Here is a 12,017-nt window from a genome sequence, read left to right as displayed (position 1 = left end):
TTGGGAATCTTAAAATCTGAAGTGAAAATTTTAAAAAATTTGCAACTCCCACTTAAGTTGCTTGTAACTCTCCTCCCATTGGTGTCATGCAGTGCGAGTCATATCACTGGAGGTTATGATGGGCATCATGACAAGGTCCAATATTCCTTACATTTTGAGGATACAGTTTTAAAGCAGTTTTCTCAAACTGGCCACTAAACAGACTGATCAGATTGGCAACTTTCTAGGAGGCATCCAGTTCAGCTGATCTCACAGTCTAGGGACCAAGGGATTCTAAGTACTGTGTATGCTATAGACCAGATACACTCATAAATCAGATGACATCACTGGGCTGATAAAGCAGGGAGTGATCATAGAGTTCTAAGTTGGATGATGAAGAGAGAGCAGTAGCAATTTCTAAAGGGAAAGGAATGGGTTTTAATTTCAGGAAGGGAGATTATGACAAAGATGCTACAATAGGATCTATCAACTGTGGAGATAGTTCACAGAGTGTGAAAATATTAAAATTATGGTTTACTTCTATAGCTATAAATAGAGAAGCCTTTGAATGTATATATACCATTAAGAAAACACAGTACAGTATGAGGAGAATTCCAAGATGGATGAATAATGAGTTAGTCAATTTAATAGAGCAGAAACCCATAGCATGAAAAATTTACAGAGCAATAAAAAGTACTGAAGCCTATAACAGCTACAAATTGAACAGTAAGCCTGACAGCACCACAGAAAAGGTTAGGCTGGCAAAGGCAGATGAGAAATTGCTGGCCAAGAGAGTAAAGAATAGGGACAAGTAATTTTTCAAATATGTGAATGCAAAGAATGAGTGTAAGAAAGTCTTAGGATAACCTACTAAGACATAGATGAATAGAACAGGTATTCTGCATTGACATTCACAAATGAAAGACCTTTTGTGATGAGGAGAAATTGTGCGAGTGAAGCAGAAAAGCATGAAATTAGCAATTTTCAGAAGATTCTTTATTAGAAAAAGTTTCACACCTGAAGGCAAATAAGGCTCTTGGAGTTGTAGCATACACCCAGTAATTTTGAGGGAGGTGACAACAGAGTGCAATGAATCATTAAGGCTAATTATGAGGGCATCACTGGACTTGGGAGAGATTCCCTTGAGTTGGAGAAGTCTGTGTTCCCAATACATAAAGGTAGTTTTAAGAGTGAAATGGATAACTATTGACTAATCAGTCTGACTAGAAAAATCATGGAGGCAATGATAAAGAGTGCAATGCAGGTTCACTTATACAGCATAGCTTTGTAAAGGTAACCAACCTGGTTATCTATTTTGACAAAGCAACTTATGGGCTGGATGTAGGAAATAATTTCAGCATTGTTTACTTGAATTTCAACAAAGCATTTGACTCATTCATGCACATGAGGTTACTGTATAAGTTGGAACATATTGAAATCACAGGAAAAATCCTCAGATTGATTTTGGAATGGCTTAAGGGCAGGAGGCAGAGGGTTGTGATTAATGGTTATTTTTCACAATGGGATAACATAAAAAGTGGGGTTTCCCAAGAATCGGTACTGGGACCACTGTTGCATTTGATTTTCTTAAAGGACAGTGATGAGGGGATTATTATTATTAGCCATATGGTGCAAGGAAGCCTGAGGCTTATGCTGCACCAGCCAAAAAAAATTCCTGAGTTACCTTGAGAGAGAGAGAAGTAGAAAGGAATCACCAAGAAAGAGAAAAATGATGACATCCAGCTCAGGACCCTGGGTGTGGCAAGCCGATACTCACCAGATGTAAGCCTCTGGGCATTGTGTCAAAATCATTAGAGCAGCTAATGATCGGTACCAAGCAGAGCTTCTTCAGGATATTTTACACTTCAATGATGGCCAGAAAAGTGGCAGCTGTGTTTTAATGCAGCAAAATGCAAGGCTTAAACTTGGAGAAAATTTTTAGTTCAACCCCACCATATAATTATTTATTTAATATATAAATAAATAAATTTTTATAATAAATAAATAATTATATGGTGGGGTTGAACTAAAAACGGTAGAGAAAGAAGGGGTTTATAAGAGTTGTGATACTGTCAGACATGAAGTTCTCTGAACAGTGTAGACAGGCAGCAAGGAAGACTCATCATGTGGTATCAATGATTTACCATACATCTGCTTGAAGAGATAGGAATGTCATAATCCTACTGTACAAGGCAATTGTAAGACCACCCTTAAAAAAAGACATTACACTACTTGAAAATGTTCAAGAGAAATAATGTGCCTGGTGAGATTGGCAAAAGGGTATCATTATGAGGAAAGATAGCATTTGATATGTTAGCTACAGAGCGTGAAAAAAAGTAGGCACCTTAGAGGAGACTTGAATAAGGGTGAAATTTTCACTGTTATAAGTGATTCCAAAACTAGGAACAATAAATTCAAATTATGGAGGGAGAGATTTAGAAGGGATTGCAGGAAGTTTGCTTTTAGCCAGTGAGTTGTTGATAATTGGAATAACAAATCTCCATCGGTAGCTGAGGCTGACAGCATAGCTAAATTCAAAGGTCAGCTGGATGGATACCTATGTGAGGAGAGTGTCAAACAGGTTTATTTTATTTATTACTGCCAAAGGCCATGTCATGTGAAGAAGTGGGAATATTCTTACTATGTGTATGCTATAAATCATACATATTCCTCCCCTTACTTTTACCTTATCTACAAAATGCATCATGAATATTCATATCAATAGAGCAAACTTATTTGCAAAAAGACCTAAACCTCACAAAAACTGCCTCATTCATTTCACAAATATATGTAGTCTCAGCTCCAATTTCAGTGATGTTCATTTCCACCTACTATCCACCTTATTCTCACTGACTTAATCTAATCCTCTGAACATGAAGTAACGTTCCTTAGTTCACAACTCCAGCTGGCTTTGATTTTCTAGTTACACAGACTCAGCTGGTAGAGATGTTGATACTCTTGTGATTACTAATAACCTTACATGATTTGAAAGGTTTAAGGCTTTAAATGGATTGAGTGAACTAAATGCTGATGGCATCCTTACTTTTTCTCAGATAACACACATAGGGGCAGACAAATTGAAAAAAAAAAAAAAAAGATGGTTGCAGGATAGATGTGCAAAAATTTGTTTTCAGCCAGAGAGAAACTGATTGTGCAAACAAACTTCCATTTGGTGTTGTTAAAGTGTGTAGTATGAATAAATTTAAGGAAGGATTAGACAAATTGGTAGAGGGTATGGACAGATGGTGTGGGCAGATTTTTTTTTTTTTTTAATTGGTGCTGTATAAGCTTGCTTCCTTTATCAATTACCACTACTAATGTTTATATGCTAACCAGAATAACAAAAATTCATAGTTGCACACACTCACACAACAGTCTTGATCTTTTCCTCACTAACAGCCCTTCAAGAGTGCACATTTAATGTTGGTGCTGCTCTAGATACATGTATGTGATCAGAGTCCTACACGAAGCCACTGTATCAGATCTACACCCAACCTCCATTCACAGTAACTGGAACTGCACCTGAACTCAACCAACATTAACCCAACCCACAAAAATAAAATAAAATAAATGATGTATTAAATTTTCTATGTCAGTAAATCAATTTTTAGCTTTAAATTAAAATCAATCAATAATATTTTATTACATACAATACATATTCATTAATATAATTAATTTTTTGGTGAGTTGTGTGGAAATAGGATATCCGACAGCTTCTGGCTGATGCCAACATTAGAAATAGGATATTTGACAGCTTCTGGCATCAGCCAGAAACTGTCGGATATCCTATTGCCACAGCTGAATCTATTCCTCTTTCTTGGATTAGAAATTCAGATGCAGAAAATCCTTTTGCTTGCTGCACTATTGACAGGGTTGGCAAGAATTAAATTCCTCCATTCATTCTAACAATGGAGGGATTTAATTCTTGGAATCAAATAACATTTTAATGAATATTTTAAAATGTTACCTACCGCATTAACCAAGATAATACTGTATAACTTATAGAGTTGCTTAATCAACCAAAATTACAATCCCTGTTCATAATGGAAGGAAGGGTTGCACTACCCACACTCCCCATCAATATCCAGCCAGGATTTGAAACTCGAATTACTCATTTTTTCTTAATTATATACTCTATTATTTCACAGAGTATAAAATGGACTTGTAGCATCATGGCCTATGTAGCCCATGTGAGGAAATGAAGACATGAATATAAATATTTGACTACTCAAAGCAGTCAGCTCTTTATGTCCATATTATTTACATTTTTATTAGCATAGGCATATGATGCAAGAAAACACGCATATACAGCATCAGCCCAAAAAAAAAAAAAAAAACCCTCCCCATTTTACACCTCAGTCAGATCACCTTACAGGTGCCTAATCTCTAGATGCTGCAATTTGCAGAACTTAAGCCTTTCTTGGCAAGAGCAATCCTTTGTGCCTCTCACCAATCTCGGTGTCCTCTGTTCTTGTTCCAGCAGCAGCTCTACATACAACCTTCCTAAAATGTGACCTCCAGACCTGTATGCAGTACAAGGTGTGGCCTGACCATCGCCTTATACAAAGGGATGATCACCTCCTTATCCCTGCTGGCAAAATTCCTGCATATAGACAAGACTCCATGGGCTGTTCTGGCAGCCTGCCTGCACTGCTCAACAAACTTCATATCTGCAATAACCCCTAGATCTTTTTCATTCTCTACTACCCTGAGTGTAGTACCACAGAGCTGGTACATTTACTGCTACCCATATGCAGTACTTTGCATTTGTCAATGTTAAACTTCAATTGCCACCTGCTCTCAGCCAGCCTGTCCAAGTCTTCTAGATTCTGCTGCAGTAGCATACTCTCATTAACAACCCTGCCAACCTTCGTATTGTCTGCAAACTTGGACATTAGGCCTGATATACCTTCATCATTATCATTGATAAATACAGAAAACAACGATGGGCCCAACACTGAACCCTGGTGGACTCCCCTAATAACATTAGTCCACAAAGAGCAGTGTCCATTGATTACTACTTTCTGTCTTCTCCCACTCAGCCATGCCTTTATCCATAGCAGCAACTTGCCCTTAATGCCTCAAGTGGGTCTGTTTATGACTACACACTTGGTAAAAATAATTTTAATAATAATAAGAATGAACTGCACAAGATTTTATATATACAGGTAGTTCCTGAGTTTACAAGTTAATTTGTTCCTAGTGCGTGCTCGTAAAGCAGGAATTTATTTCCCATAGATGTAATGTTAAAAACAGGTTACGTTCTTAACAATGAAATCTGACCATAGTAATGTTAAATAAAGGTCAGCAAATCAATACTTTATGCTTAAACAATGATTTATTTATCCATAGAAATGAAAACAACCTTTAAAATTTTAAAATCAAGCAAATTGTAATAATAAAGAAATTATTTGTCATATTAATGTTTATGCTTCATCATACACAATAAATGTACATTCGTTGATGGTTTGGCTCTCGTTGGTTTGCTAGAAGCACACAGAGTCATCTTCTTTGGAAATGCTTTAAGAGTTGTTTGTTTCCAGGACAATCTTCCCTTTTGTTTTTAAATTTCATGACAGCATGCAAAAGCATTTTTTAAATCTGTAGCAACTTTTCCAGTGTGCTCGAAAATCTCAATTGCTTTTTCTGTGTTAAAAAGCTTCTTCAAGCCCCTTGAGAGTGAAGGAACAAACGGGAGTCTCAACTGTTTCAGCTTCTTCACATTTTGCTATTTCAATAAGGTCTTCATTTGTGACTTCTCCATTGTGTACTTGCAGCAGATCAGTGACATCAGTTGTAGAAACCCCAAGTTGCAATTAGTTAGCGACATTTATGACTGCTTCTGTTTCATTTTGTTATTTTCATTGCATCTAAAATATGGAATTCTTTCCAAAATTCTTTAAGAGTTGGGCCTCCCTCCTTTATCTCTGCCTGAACAAACAACTGCAGGCATAGTAATACTGTGTTGTATAGCTATGAGTGTGGTTTGAAATTCTGTATTTATGAATGTTTAGCATTTATTTATTGCAATTAATGTTCATATTTCCGACTTTGTTGATACTTGAAAAAAAAAAAAAAAAAAAACGAACTTGTAAACCTAGGAACTCAAAGCAAAAACTGTTAAAGTGGCAACTGCCTGTATATATGACCATAAGTTACCTAATTTCTAAAGTAATTTTGAATTTTCCATGACGAACTCAAACTAAAGAGTCCATATTCTTATAAGTAGCAATTTTTAGGAACCTTTTAATGATGTTCTTCTTTCTGTTGTATTGAAAGATTTGATTTTTAGTGTCGATTCAGTTTCTAATTTTGCAGCATTAAGTGCAAATTTCATCTCTTCTCCAATTAAGGGTCATTTAGCATTCTGCATGATTTCTATTCCTCTTTTCCTTAGTTAGATTACTATTTTAAATCTTCCAACCCTAACATTTCCTAAGGTCATGTCAGTGATTATTTCTTGTAGGATAAAATCCTTTACTTCCCATTCCACCCTATATTGTTGGTATAATTTAGAAACAGGTTTTGCAGTTCACATGCATTCCATTAGAGTTGATAAATTTGTAAGCAATTTCATCAAATGAATGGTAACTGAGAAGTAATCAACTGACCTAATGCCCACATATCTTTAAGATATACTAGTTTAGTTGTTAGTCAAGCCCAATGTGCCAATCTTCAAGGCAAAACATTAGAAATAGGATATTTGAGAAAGAAATAAAGGCACATTTATCAGGATTAGTAGAAAGGTCAAAGAAGCTAAAATAATTATTAACCACAGAAATGGAATTAGAATTAAGACTAAAAAGAAAGAGTACAGTACTTCTATCTTGCAGAAATCTGGAAGATACTTTTTTTTTTTTTTTAAATAAAAAAAGGAATCATTTGACTGTAAAAGAAGGGTTCTATGGAGGAGGGATTCCTTATCAACTACATATAAGCATAAAAAATTAACACTCTGAACAAAGCTTTTTTCCTGATTCTCTCTACAAATAGGTATATGGCAGAACTGTCATAAATTCATTCAAAAAATGCTGGCCTGTTCCAGATAAACCGTGATGTAGAACTTTGACATCAAAAGCATTTTTGATAGTTAAACTTTAGATTCAGATGTTTTAGCTTATTGTTGCTGCTATAGTTTCTTGTGAAACTATGGCAAATGAGTACCTGACTGACTATTTGTAAGTCAGAGACCAATGACAAAATGGCTAACTTTTAATAATGGAAAGTGGGAGAGCTAAAGGACTGTCACTGGCCATTCTAACAACAAATCAGAGACACTGTTTTGCAAATTCCACATTAGATTTACATATCATTCTAGGATTAATCACTTGCCACATTAAAAAACAAAACTTGAAATAAAGCCAAAAACACATGATTACAAATTAAATAAAAATTTCCACATCAAATTTCAATTTAGTATAAAATCTAATATTCAGCCAAAATGCAGTGAAGTCAAGAATTTCACATTTGTGTTCAAAGTATCCCTTTAATGACTATATCAGAGATGATCATTTTACCAAAAAAAATAAGCAATGGAACACCAAGGGTTTGCGGAGATACTCCAGAAAGTCTACTAGCTAAGTCCTAATTTTATTAACAAGACTTGAAAAATAAGGAAATACAATGAAAAAGCACTTAATGTCTGAGCATCAGTGGTCTGTGGAATGTTAATGACTTATTTCTGTACAAATCCTGTAATTATTATTTATAGATTATAGTTCGATTTAGTATAAAAACTTAATTTCTGAATATAATGATAAATGTTACCTACACTGAACATTAATTTACCACTACATTACATCTTTAAACCTCTAGATCAGGTATTGTAGGATTCATTTTGATATCTCTTATCAATCCAACATTTTCCTGGATGTAGAAATCCAGATTGTATCTCACCAGTGACAGAACTTGTTCTTTTCCAAATTGCTTTGTCTATAGATCTGGATTTGTCAAAGCATCTTTTGAACTCTTTATTAATCACTTTATGCTGCTTGCCTTGTCTTAGATTTCTAATGTCACCATTAACACACATTTATGCACCGCCACTAATAATCACCTGAAAAAAAACAAATAAAAATAAAATTAATACTATTTCTCACAAAACAGATATTGTACTTAAAGTCTCAGATATGATTTGAAGGTCTGTAATCAGATCTAACTTTAAAATTTGTGCATCACTAACAAGCTAGCTGGCAACTTATTTCAAAACTGAACCAAGATTTTCCATTACATTTATAAATACTCTGTGTGTGTAAGTAACAATTTACTTAACTTTGTGCTCTTAGCAGTTTAACTTTGCTTTTTGAGTGCTCTTGGCTGCTATATTATAATAGTGTACTATAAGAACACTAAAAGCTGGCAGAGGGATATTTCAATGCAATGGCTGAAAAAATAAAATTTGATTTTAACTACTGCATTTAAGTGGGAACTTCCATACAATGCTTGGCTGTTAACTTGGTAAAAAAAAAAAAAAGACATTATTCCTTCCAAGCTTGGCACATGTTTACTAATAAATGCCACCTGCTAGTTAGCTGAGGAGAAGCCAGTAGCTTTGAAACCACTGTCCTGGCAGCACCTCATTTTTTAAATTGATAGCAGATTCACCTATATTGTATATACGAGGTGTGACAAAATTTCGAGAATAATTTTGTTTCTGTCAAAGTGGCCACACTGTAAACCATTACGTAATCCCACTGTATAGCCTGAACTCCCCTCTATTCGCATGCAAACAGTAAACGTCATCAGTCGTTGTACAAGTTTGTTCGTGTAAAGACGTGTTTCAGTTCCATGAAAAATGGAACGCAATTTAGAGCAAAAAGCTGTGATAAAATTTTTGATGAAAAGTGGCAAATCATCAACGGATATTTATGAAAAGTTGACCAGAGTTTATGGAAATAATATCATGTCGAAACCATGTGTTTTCATTTGGGCAAAACAGTTTCGAGAAGGACGTGAATCCACTGAAGATGAGCATTCAGGGCATCCTTCCACAACTAGACATGACGAAAACATTGTTCGTGTGCATGATCTTGTTTGAAACGATAGGCGGTTAACCACAAGAATGATTGCCGAAAAACTAAACATTAATCAAGAAAGTGTTAGATTAATTTTGACTGAAAATTTGTCGATGAGGAAAGTGTGTGCAAAACTGGTACTGAAAAACCTCTCATGAGCAGAAGGAAATTCGATTGCGACATACTCAGGAGATGTTGGAAAGCACTGAAGATGTTCCGGATTTGCTTTCTCGTGTGATTACAGGGGACGAAAGCTGGGTATTTGCTTACAACCCCGAAACAAAAAGGCAAAGTCAACAATGGAAGGGAGCTTCTTTGCCAAGACCAAAAAAGAATCATCCACAAAGAGTTTGTTCCACCTATTGAAAATGTCAATTGACAATTTTACCTTCAAGTTTTGGAAAGGCTTCGCGAGCAAATCAACCAGGTTCGACCTTGCTTCGTCGTGGATTTTGCATCATGACAATGCTCCAGCACATTCCACCATTGTAGTGAAAGAGTTTTTAACTTCAAAATCGATCACAACATTGCAGCACCCTCCATATTCACCTGATTTGTCTCCTTGTGACTTCTTTTTATTTCCTAAACTAAAAGGAGTCATGAAAGGAATGAGTTTTCAGTTAATTTCTGAAATTCAGAGTAATGTAATGCAAGTATTAAAACAGATATACGTGTAAGGCGACCACCGTATAAAGCACATATGTGCAATGTGACACCACCTCCATTGAGTACAAAGGAGAGATCTGTAAAAACTTTACATTAAACCACTGAAACATCGAAATAACAAACATTTCAAAGATTCAAAAGAAGTTCCACTTAACTTCTGCTATGCATGCTCAGCGTGCACACAATTTTTTTGTTTGTATTGTTTGTGGTAGGTATTCTTTTTATAGTGATATTTAATGTAAGTTGGCATTGGATACCATCAAGGGGGTGATGCTAAATTTATTTTAATTAGCTATCAAACTTTAAATTAGTATTACTCCAACACCGTTATTCTTAATTTAACTCCCTTCCACTGCTATAGTAATGCACTGGTTTTCTTTGTAACTGATTCTTACTTTTCTTCTGCCATTCTGCTGATGTATTATTCATAATTTATAAATTTTAATTTTATGTTCTGGCAGCATTGTTATGTTGCCAGAACATAACACTGCTCTGCAACACAAGATCATCAAGGGTAAATTCTGTAATCCATTAGTCTCTTTGAAAGTGGTCATGGAGAAAAGCAACACAGAAAAGAGGTATCTCTCCTACACAAATACCGTATTTCCCCATGTATAAGATGCACCTTTTTTTCGAAAAATTTGGGGTCTAAAAACTGGGTGCGTCTTATACAGTGGTTGTAGATTTTTTTTTTTTTTTACTTGCATTTCCCACTTGTCTTTGCGCTCATTGTTTCGCACTTGTTACCGGTATATTAGGTTACGTTTTGCCACGTGCTGCCCAGAAATGGCTCCGAAAAGATTTTCGTACAGTGCTGAATTCAAGTTAAGTGATCCAGTTTGCAAAAGTGAATGGAAATCGTGCTGCTGAACGTAAGTTTGGTCCTCCTCCTCCAACTGAGAAAACAATCCGAGAATGGCTACGGGAAGAAGAAGAAACGCTACGGCAGAAGAAGGCCATTAGAGGCAAGTCAGCAAAATGGCCTGATTTAGAGAGGGAACTGAAGATATGGATTGAGGAGCAAAGGGCAATTGGAATTCCTGTGTCCACAAAGATGGTTCAGCATGAGGCAAGAAGAACTGCTGATGAAAAAGAAGTTACTGATTTCAAAGGAGGACACAATTTGTGCTTCAGGTTCATGAAACGGAATGGATTAAGCATGCGTACATGCACCAGACTTGCCCAAAAGATGCCTGAAAGCTATGAGCAGAAGGTCCTTGAATTTCATCGTTTTGTCATTCAATGTCGGAAGATATCAGTTTGAGTTAGAACAGATTGCAAATATGGACGAAGTCCCCCTTCAATTTGATGTCCCAAGTAACAGAACTGTTGATAAGAAGGGGGTGAAAACTGTAACTGTGAAGTGGATGTGAAAAGAGCCATTATACAGTTGTTCTAGCTTGTTGTGCTGACGGAACCAAGCTGCCTCCTATGCTGATTTTCAAACGCAAAACAATGCCAAAAGAAGACATTCCTCGAGGAGTGATTGTCCACGTTCATGACAAGGGATGGATGGATCAGGATGGGATGAAGATCTGGTCTGAGAAAATTTGGAGCAGGAGACCAGGTGGGCTCTTATGCAAACCTGCCCTATTGGTGCTTGATCGGTTCAGGGCACACATAACAAAAAATACAAAGAAGATTGCTGCAGAGCAAAAAACAAAACTTGCCTTCATACCTGGAGGCTTGGCATCCCAGCTCCAACCACTTGATGTCACCATTAACAAACCCTTCAAAGCTGCCATGAGAGATGAATGGAACCAATGGATGAAGTCTTCTGGGGACAATTTGACACCAGCAGGAAGAGTGAAGAAACCAACTATAGAAGTTTGTACCTGGGTGAAAAGATCCTGGGATAATATCAAGATTGAGATCATTGTCAAGTCATTTAAGAAGTGTGGCATTTCAAATGCCATAGATGGAACTGAGGACGAGGCAATATATGAAGACAGTGATTCGTCATTAGACACAGATGAGGACAAGCTAATGGATGGGAGTTTTGACAGTGATGAGTTATATGAATAAAACTTGAATTCAATAACTTTATGTAATACATTTTTTTTCAAATTTCGGGCCCCAAAATTAAGGTGCGTCTTATACATGGGGAAATATGGTACATCATAATTTCTGAAAAACTATAAATTCTTATATGTAGCTAAGTTTCATGTGCTGTTGCAGAATCACTAACAAAGTGAGGAGCAGCACATGAGAAACCATAAAATAGTATAAATCTACATATAGAATGTTCCCTGTGATAGCATTAGCAAAGGCACATGATCCAAGAAAGCAAGCTTATATAGCATCAGCCAAAATAAAAAAAATAAAAAAACCCTTATTTCACCCATCCACTCACTCCAA

This window comes from Mastigoproctus giganteus, chromosome 12 (assembly GCF_048544385.1).
Source record: "Mastigoproctus giganteus isolate SK-2022 chromosome 12, ASM4854438v1, whole genome shotgun sequence".
NCBI lineage: Eukaryota > Metazoa > Arthropoda > Arachnida > Uropygi > Thelyphonidae > Mastigoproctus > Mastigoproctus giganteus.
The sequence above is the reverse complement of the archived record's forward strand: the minus strand, read 5'-3'. Positions refer to the sequence as shown.